Source organism: Rhagoletis zephyria, unplaced genomic scaffold (assembly GCF_001687245.7).
Source record: "Rhagoletis zephyria isolate East Lansing unplaced genomic scaffold, Rhagoletis_zephyria_1.1 Rzeph_scaffold_02415, whole genome shotgun sequence".
Lineage (NCBI taxonomy): Eukaryota > Metazoa > Arthropoda > Insecta > Diptera > Tephritidae > Rhagoletis > Rhagoletis zephyria.
The window spans coordinates 58,253-68,949 of NW_016159499.1; positions in this window are offsets into that span (position 1 = coordinate 58,253).

Sequence of the window (10,697 nt, forward strand, 5' to 3'; positions counted from 1 at the left end):
GTCTGCGGCAACGTGATAAGTAGGCAGCTACATAGCACGGCAAAGAACGTTAGAGAAGCCACATACAAGTAGTGCTACAAACATACAAATAGTGGGCTGTTGGCTACGTTAGAGGATCCTACAAGGCACAGCGTAACACAAATACATATATACATACATATATGTAGCGATGCCCGTAATTTTAGTGCTGGGCCCACTCGAACAACTACTTCAGTAGTTGGCTGAATGCAGTCCTAGTTGCAGCCTAGCATTGTTGTTGTTGTTGCGCGAATTGCATGTTGCCCATTATTTAACATGAAGATGCAGTGAGTTCGTCATGTACTTGCGCGGCTGATTGCCACGATTACGATGGATGGTCTATATGTATGTAATGTATGTACGGGTTGTACTCAATGGCTGTGGGCTCTGCTCTATGACTTTGACTGTTGTGAGTTGTTAACTAGACATGCTCTTGGTTGTATTGTCATTGCAGTTGCAGTTGCTTGTTGTTGTTATGCCGGTCTTACATTTCAAGCGCTTGCTTGTTGGCGTGGCTGTGGCTGTGACTGTATGGCGGACTCTGCTGCTGCTGATTGCAGCTTCTAGTTTTTTTTTTGCTGATGCCAACAAAGCGATTATGGCTCTGCAGCTGTGTCTTACATACATGCGCGCACCTTGGCAACATGGCCAACAAATGATGTGACCAACATTACAAAAAATGTCGCGTTGTTGGGGCTTCTGTTGTTATTGGTGCCACTGTTGTTGTACTTTTGTTTCTGCTGATGCTGCTTATTCATGCTGCTTGTTCGTGTTGAGGATGGTGCCAGCGCTGGTGTTGGCAGTGTTGCATGTTTCGCCCTACATTCACGCTGGTGGCTTCAATGGCAATAAGCTCTGTCTGCTGTTGTTGCTTTATTTTCAAAAGCACTTTTGTACGATACTCGTTGCTATGGTTTGAAGATTTTGTTGTTATTATTTATACATATTTCTGTTTTTACGTTAGCTTCTATTTCGCTGTTGGAGTGCAATATGCGTCTATCTCCACTCTACTACAGCCAAGTGCAGCCGTCGCGTATCGACATTCAACAGCGTGGAGCTCCTCTTCACTTGAAAAGTTGGAATCACTGTCTGTTGGAATTTTCGCTGTCTGCTTGGTTACTGTGCCCTGCCGCGCAATGATGTGGTGTTTTTTTCTTGCATTTCACTCTCAGCAGCGATAGTTGCTGTTGCTATGTTTCTCATGTTGCATTCTGAAGTGCCAAATATTTTTACTTCGAGTCTGTCTGAATTAATGCGGTTGATGCAACAGACATCAGTTATGGAATTTGCTAATATTGAAAAATTTATTAGAGGAAGTGGTTAGCAAAAGAATGCTATAAATGCATATTTATACTTAAAGCTAACTGTGTGCATTTTAGAACCGCGAACAAATGGCACGAATGGGAATGTAAAGTTCATGCCACAGCCTGAACACGGTCCGAAACTCGAGGGAGACTTCATCGCTATAGATTTCACTATAGAATCATTTATTTGGTAAAAGGTGCCTCTACCCAACTACTGGTTGGTATGAAAAATTACAAGGTTGACAAAAATTTGCACAATGCGACATCCACAAAGCTGCCGCGAGACGGAATAAATTTGGTGTAGGATTTGTGACTGGGCGTAGACTCCGACATCTTCTCTCCAGATTTAACTTCGATGAATGAACGAATTGCCACAATCCGAATTCGAGTAGGGCGAAGAGAACAAATGGCGTTTATGTGAGTGCCTGGAATAAGCGTACGAATAATAAGTGCTTGATAGCTTTAACGCCACGATGGACAAAGAAGGCATATTTTGTTCAGTAGTCGCTAAATTCAGCCTTCATGACAACACCTCCTACAATATCTCGATCAGCCCGATTTCCCGCGGTACGGAACATGGCTGTTAAATAGCATCCAAAAAGAATCAACAACGAAAGTAATCATGTTGTGAAAGACGGCGCTTCCAGCGTTCGTCCCAAGCGTTCTCGGAGAAAATTCGCTTTCGACTCTCAATCCTGCTTAAACAAGCAAATGTCCATGGCCTGGATATAAACGAACGGTAGGATTCCATCTTTGCACACTGCAATTAATGGCGACAAGCGTGACAATGGAGCGATACCGTCGAGTGGCAGACAAACGAGGGCACGAACAGATTGTGATTATGGAAAGCTGAAATACGGCTTAAAAATTCTATTAGAAAAGGCAGCAAATAAACGGTTTCAAACATCTGCAATGACGAAAATGGAAGTCTGGCAACAGACACATAAGATGTGGAGGGAACACTTTTGAATGGCAACACCTGTGGCACGTATGAGGAAGACAACCCCAAAATTAATGTATTGAGACGAATTGTTGAACTCAACAGTTGCCAGCAGTTGAACTAAACAGCTAGGTTTTATGAATGCGCCCATTATTGCATATCTTCAGGTAAAGCCCTTTAATTTGTTACTTCACTTTTGAAAATTGAGCGAACTGGTCACATCATAGTGACATTCACAAAAAGTATCTTCGCGTATTATATAACAATTTATTGCATTAAATAGTTTTGTTTAAATACGCCTATTCATTTAATAAAATAACTTTTCAGGAAAAACGCGTTTTTTAAATTTCTTAAATTTTTAAAATTGTTATTTAAATTTTTTTTTCGATACTAAGTGGCTTAAAACGTCGCTCTCAATTTTGATAATTCTGATTTTGAAGTTTCTGAGCAGCTACAGATGAAGACCAAGACACTCTGGTCGGGATTTTTGAATGCGCTATTGGCTATGTTTCCGCTATAACTATTACCAGATCGACTTGGCTTCGGCTTATCTGCGTTGACGGCACGAAGTCTCTTTAAAATCGATCAATGGCTTCATATTTTCGTCACGTTTGATGAGCTGCTGGCCCTAGTGCAGCGGCATGATACAAAAAAGAAGGTAGTTTCAATAAACAACTTTTTGATTAAAAAGCAGATTTTGAACATATTTTAAAATTTTTTTAGTGTCCTCATGTCATCTCATTATTTCACAATGTAGTTTTCTATATCGGATACGATGATTCTGATGTAATTCAGACACTGAAATTACACATTTCGATGTGTTATTTAATCAATATTGTCTTTGTCCATTTGACAGCAAATGGAATTTACTTTAGGACCCATGGGCCTAAAATTTTTCCAGCAACACATATTGTTTTCACATGAAATTTTGACACACCCAAAGTTGAAGTATAAAATAAATAGATACAAATAAATTCTCAATCAAACTGATTTGTGTAGTCCAAGGGANTTTCACATGAAATTTTAACACACCCAAAATTGAAGTATAAAATAAATAGATACAAATAAATTTTCAATCAAACTGATTTGTGTAGTCCAAGGGCGTCTTTAGTAAATGTTTGGAGGCTGTTTTAATATATCCTATCTTATTATATATTTCTTAGCTTTTCTACATTCTGAGAAGTTGAGAGAATGAAGTCTAATATTCTTTTTGGGTCAACTATGATGTTTGATTTCATTTTTTGCAATCATTAGTTCATTTCGCTTGAGGAGTCGCAATGCTCATACCGGCTGTACCGATTTTTTAAAAATTTCAGACACAAATTTTCCAAGAATGGTTATAGGCTAAAACAAACCCGATATCTAAAGGGCGTGTGGAACCTCCCATACAAATCGAATTTTTCATAGTGCATATCTCTGGAATTATTTGTGGTAGAGTCCCGGAACTTTGTATGGATATATGTATGGATTTATTGGAAAATGCGGCGTGCCACCGTAGAACTTGGAATAGAGGTAAAAAGAGGTATGAGGTATGAAAAATGAGGGTATATGAAAACGATCTCGAAGCCATTGAAAGCTAGCGGTATAAGCCAAATAAACTAAAATTCTTGTGGCGCGACACCTTCTGGAAAGTAACAGGATCACAGGGTGTATCCCGAGAACCATTTTAAGCTAAACCTTCAGGGATTACATTCTCGCCAAGACCCATAGGCATATGCTGAAATTGCGTCGCAAGTTTTATGATCGGCTTAGGTAAGGTTTAACCACTTAACCCCCCTTTGTTTTCGTCGCTATTGAATTCTATAAACTGTCAGCTTTCACACAATTTAAAATGTACATGTAAGAACAAAATATTTTTAAATCGACAAAAAATTAATAAGAAAATTTGAAGGATTTTAGATATTGGGTATGGTAGCACGAAATGTCACAATCTGCTTAATTGTCAGGTTGTTAATATGGCGACGAAAAAGTGACAATGGAACTACCTTGTTTTTTGTATCATGGTGCAGCGGTACGGTTACGTGAGTATTAGAATACTTTTAATATCGAGGTGACAAAAAATAAAACCTAGCTCCAGAGAAATGGCCTTTCTAAATTGACGGTCGCAAAATCAACCACCGGCCGAATATAGATTGAACACTGTTACTTTTGACAAAGTATCGCGTGCTGCCTACTTTTCGGCGTTCTCCACCTGCTGCACTTTTTACGCCACCAGTGCTGAAGGTTATGGTTTGGTTTGCTTAGTTTTCTTTTTGATAAAAAAAAAATTTGTTTAACATTTACTATGCTTTTATATTTAAATATAGTATATTATACCTGTTTGCTTATTCTTCAAGTTTAACTTCTGTTCAGTTGTTGATTTTGATTTTGTATTATAACTAAAATAAAGTATTTAAATTTGTTGCATAATTTTGCGGTTGATACGTTTCGCTTGCTAAATTTAGCGTTGTTGCTTCTAACATTGATCACATTTGAAATAAGTAAATCTCGTTAAACAAATTGTTTTAACTTGAAATCTTTTTATTCATAATTGTTTGATTTATTTTTTAAATTACTCGTACAGCTTTTTGTTCAATAATAATTAAAATTCACAAAATACAATTCACAACTACCTTATGCTTACATAATACCACACTTCTTCACTATACCTGCTGATTTTTTTCCATCCCTTTACCTCTTTCGTAATAGCTTTGTAACTTTCTATCCCCCCAAAAGAAAAGTTTTTCCGTGTATCCGGTTTTTGTCTTTTACAATGATTGCAAGTTTTCTCAAACTTCTTCATTTTCCTACTAAACTTTTTTTATTTTGTAATATATTTTTTTTCATTTACGCCAAATGCTTTGCTTTATACTCTCGAATTATTTGTATAATTAATTTTTCTTATTGTTGGTTAAAACCAAAACTAAAAATGCTAAATCGTATACATGTTTGAATTGAATGTAAATGCTTAAATCTGCGAAACCAGATACTTAAACTTTTGTATGCCTTTGTAATTTTCCACTTTAAAATATTTACTTTTTTAAGCTAAATAGTTTCTTCAAAAAGTAATCATATACATATGTATGTTATAACACATCAATCATTACTGTTTCTGGTCACTCTATTAAACATACTACATACATAATTTGTCGCTCATTCTATTTGTTGCTTCAAAGTTACTTTACTTTTCTTACCAAAATTGTCTTCTATTCCATCACCTTAAAACAAGTATGCCCCTTTTCTTTAGCGAGTAATCGGTTATGCTTTAAGTTGAGAATTTACAATTTTATTCTCAATTTGGTTTAACATTTTAGTCCCTATATTTATTTATTACACTTTTCTTGTTTTAGTTTTTGTATACATTTCAAAAGTTTTTACTTAGTAATATATTTATTCTTTAAAATATCATAAATACTTTAGAATCTACTTATAAATGTATTACGTATGTTTACTTTTTTTAGTAAGTGTATATGCGTATGCATAACTATACATAAAAGATTTCCAGTTCATCACCATAAATAATTGTTTTTTTTTTCTAATATTTTACGTTTAACATAAACAGCGTCTATTCAATTACGTATATTTGTTGCGATTTATCGAAGCTTACATTTTAACGCTTGTAAGCAATCTTTTCCTTATATAGTATGTATGTTTGTATAATATGTACAATAAATTAAGGAGTGCTAACAGTAAGATACTTTCAATTAAAATAATTTGCATGAATTAACAAAAGTACTGTGAAAGCTCGCTAAGGTCATAATAAAAGCTTTGGGTATCAAAAATGTATGCTTAAATATTTATAGAAGTTTTTATTTAGAACGTTTATATTACAGCATCTTTTGGCCAGTGAAAGCTTTACCTTTCACCTTTTTCAAGTAAATAAATGATTTTACAATTGGCGCCCCCGGACCGCGATGTTGTTTCCATGGCGCCTGTCCAGTCTATAACTAACTTTTCAGACACTGATGACCATGAGAGTACGGTTCTAGCTCGCAGAGTTGGCGTCAATTGACCACCAAAACTTTATGCAAATATACCCAAGACATTGTTTAGACTCTGGATCTTTATTGCAAAGTGATTGAAAATGGATCCACGCGTATAGGTGCCTTCATAAGAAAAAAGTTATATTCCATACAGAATGGCATTCGTGGGTCTTTCAAATAACGCATAGGTCGTTCGTTCCACTCCATTTGAATATGTACCCGACCTTATTGGACAACTCTTTATAAAACAGGCGACCAAAGAGAGCTTTTACCTTTAGCGCGCCCATGTTAAATCCACAAAATACTTTAAAAAGCTTTTCCTGTAGGTTACGTTTCGATCGCCACTGAAGCTAAATGTATAGAAAGCTTAGAAAATCTTGTTGCGCATATCCATGGAGTAGCCAACTGTGCTGGACAAAATAATACATTTGCGCAGAGCTTTTTTAAACTTCCTATGCATTTAATGCAGGCATCACCAAGATGAAAGCTATACTTGCCCATCACTTCAGTAGAACAGTTGGTCACACTTGTCAAGCTTTTTTAAGCTTTCCTCACATTTAATATAGTTTGGCTTAAAACAAAAGCTTTTTGGACAACTCTTTATAATAATTATCTAAAAGATTTCAAGTTTACAACTTTTATTTCCTCATAACAACGCTTCGCATCAGCACTCTAAATGCAAAAGTAAAAATTGTGTAAGTTTCGATGGAAGTTCATATTTAATTAGAGCTATTACGTGGGAGGGGGCCTCGTATGCATTGGAAAGAACAGGCGGAGACAAACTTTGCTTCACTCTGGGAAAAGTCATGACAAAAGTTACAGCTGAGAATACCCGTATTTAATAGCTGAAATTCTTGAAAACTCTAAGCCGCCAAAAATATGTAAGCGATTTATTTTTAAAAATTTTCTTTTTGATGCATAAGTGTTCCTAGAACAACTAGATACATTTCGGTAAGGGCTCGATATGTTTCGGGAAAAAATTATCTTGCATTTTACGATATGGAATTTACTTATGTAGATACATAGTGAAATTATCACATTTTATATGAATTTCAAATCGTTTTGGAGATTATTGAATGCGGATCTAACACGAATGCTTACCTAGTGAAAGCTCTACTTACCATTGTAACGAATTGTTCATGAAAAGTCAAAGCTTTTCGCGCTGGGAAGCTTATTACGGCTTTAAATGGATTTTGCGTAAACATGCTGGTTTATGAGCCATCACTGGTCGTTATTAATATACTGACGTTAGTGACGATTAGAGCGAGAGAGAGCTTTTACCCTGTTTACATCTATACAAAATGTATAGAAAGCTTTAAAATGCTTTGCCGGCGGGCGCTGTTTTGAGCATTACTCACTTTCAGAACTTAAAAGCTTGGTGAAAACTTATAAACTTCTGAAATGATAAGCTTTTTTAAATATGGTTGGAAGTATAGACTTCCAAAAATTAATACATAGGGATGTATGTAGTTACATGAAAGCGTCCTCCGGGGAATGCATACATATCGTAAAACCTTAAAGCTTTCAGACTATAGAAAAGTTTTGAAAGCGCTTAGCAACTATAAAGCTTGAAACTAGTAAGACGTTTGAAAATCATTAAATAGTTTCTCCAATTATTTAAACAATAATAACAAAAAAGAAATATGCTTCAATAACAAGCAAATAAACTTACGCCTACATTATTTTCACTACTACGCAAATTTTTTTATACACATATAAATCAGATTTTTTAAACTAGTTTTTATACATATTCTTTTGATTATTTGAGGAGGGTTTCTTTTTGTGACTATTTATGTACTTAATAAGCCTATGCACATTGAAAGTACTACATGCAACTAAGTATAAATATTATGCAAAGCCTATTTTCACTGCACGTAACATCAATTACTACTAGTTTTATTATTTTTTTTTTTGTTTTTATATTTTATTCTTTTTATTGTATTTTGTTTATACAAAAATTGGCTATTTAAATATAATATTTTACTTATTTTAAAGCTTACCAAAGAAGTGGAGAGCTGCAGTTCGAATGATACGTATAAAGTGTTTGTTATGAAATAGCAAATCAAAATTAAATAATAAAAAATTTTAACAAAAAACATACGAGGGGAATTTTAATAGTCTGTGACTTTTTGAATAAAATATATATTTTTGCGGCAAAAGCGCTTTATGTCTTAACATAGTCTCCTCTTAGCTCGATTTAGTTCAGCATTTTTTTTATGTCATTCCTTCCAAATAATAGGTTTTTCAAGGTCCTCAAAATAAGCGTTTGTTTCAGTGATGACCTCTTCAATCGATGCAAATCTTTTACCGCCCAGCCATTTCATTGGGTTTGAAAACTGCAGATAGTCGTTGGGCGCTAAATCTGGTGAATCGTAGCCCAATTGACGAATTTTTTTATGATGATTTTACGCGTGTGCTCCCGAGCATTGTTCTGATGGAAAATAACTTTTTTCTTGGCTAAATGTGGTCGCTTTCGCTTCAAATTAGTATTGGACCAAAAGCTCTGAATAATATTCGTTGGTGATCGTTTTCAAGGTAATCCATGTGAATGACACCACGTGCATCCCAAAAATCGACCGACCCACTTTGGCCATCTTTGGTCCACTTCTTGTTTGTTCCTTGGTCTCTGGTATGTTGTGGTGTATCCATGCTTCGTCAAGAGCTACGGAACGGTGCAAAAACTCGTTCGGATTGCGGTTCAACATCAGAAAAAATCTTTTGAAGTGGTCACACGGTTGCGCGGATTGATTTTTCATATCCAAATATTCATAGAAAATGTGATGTATGCACTGAGTTGAGATGCTTAAAGCCTCAACGACTGTCAAACACAAACACAAAAGTTTTGAGTAGTCTATGAACCTATGGCAGTTGACAGGAGAAGTATTGCGTTTAAAATTACTGCACAGCAAATTCAAGAAGTCACTGACTTTTCAAATTGTCCTCGTATAATGCGTAATAAGATAACGGCCACGTTTCACAATGAAGTGATTGTTATAAGGAAAAACTTGTACTTGTTACAGTATTTTATTTGTTTGGTTTTGTGGAATTTTAAAAATATTAACCCTTCATCACGAGGGAGAATACGAATAAATAATGTCTCATAGTTGATTTTCTACGCATGCACATAAATTAAAAATGTTAATTATTTTGAACAACGAAAGATAATGCTGTAAGGTGAGGTATTTGAAGTTTTTATCATAAAATGCTTTGCTCACAGTTCATTGTTGATCGATTGAGTCCAGAATATATATTTTTTTTATTTCTTATATGAAAAGGCGATGGACAGAACAAAAAATATGACGCTTTTTGTGTTGCTCAGAATTTCGCTTTATCATCAAGAAAATGCTAAGCTCGGTAACAATACGATTTAAATTTAAGTTTGAATATTTACTTTGACGGGAAAAATTCCGATATTCCTTTCTTTGGACAACCCTAATGTGCATATACTATTTTAGCATTCCAGCATTTTTTCTTATAAAAATCGTCCGAAATCACGCTTCAAAATTCTCCAAAATGGTAGCTGTGCGTGTGAGTGAAACAACTCTGCAATTTCTTAAAGGTACATCCCTGATTACAATGTAAAGCCATATCGTTCCAAGGGCGAAGCAGGCATGATGATACAATCGGCACTACTTTCAATTGCTTGCTGTGGAGGGCGACCTTCTTATACATAGTACATATGTACGTCCATACATTATCCTCCAACCATAACCATGCAGTTAAAACATTTTCCGAAACTAAGATGTCACCAAAGAAAAAATGATATACAAAATAAAAACAACGCAAATTAAATTTTGTAAATAATTATTTTTCGTTCGCTTTTTATTAAGCATTTTTAAATAAAAACAATAATTCTTAAATAATAAGGAAGTTAAAGGTAAAGTCTGAAATAAAATTCACAATTCAAACTTCTTTTAACTATGCTTTGCTTAAGTTAAAATCATATTTAAGGTATAGAAAAAGAAGTTGTTCGTAAAAATAGAGTAATTTAAGGCAGAGCGCATAGTCAGGAAGATTAAAGCTGAAGCTTTCATCGAATGAGATCTTCAAGCATGCTTTCGACAATAAGCTCAATGTTAGAGCTAAAGCTTCCATTGAATGAAAGCTTCAAGCTCGCTTTTGACATTTAGGTAAAGCTTTCATCGAACGAAAGCTTCAAGCGTGCTTTTGATAATAATGGAAAATCAATTTTCTTATGCGTTCTGCCTTGTTGATACTTTCAAATTGAAAAGGCAAAAATTATTTATTTAAAAATAAATGTTTTTCTCATCTTTGTTCTAAATCATTTTATATGCTTTGCAAATTAATAAATATAAAATTTTCACTTTCACTTAAACAAGTAGTTGGTATTATATGTATATATTTTTGATAACACATAAATTATTAAATAATGTAATAAACTTAAAACTTAATGTGGCTACATGCATGTTTATACAATTTCTGAAAGGATAAGAAATACCAAATAAATGAAAA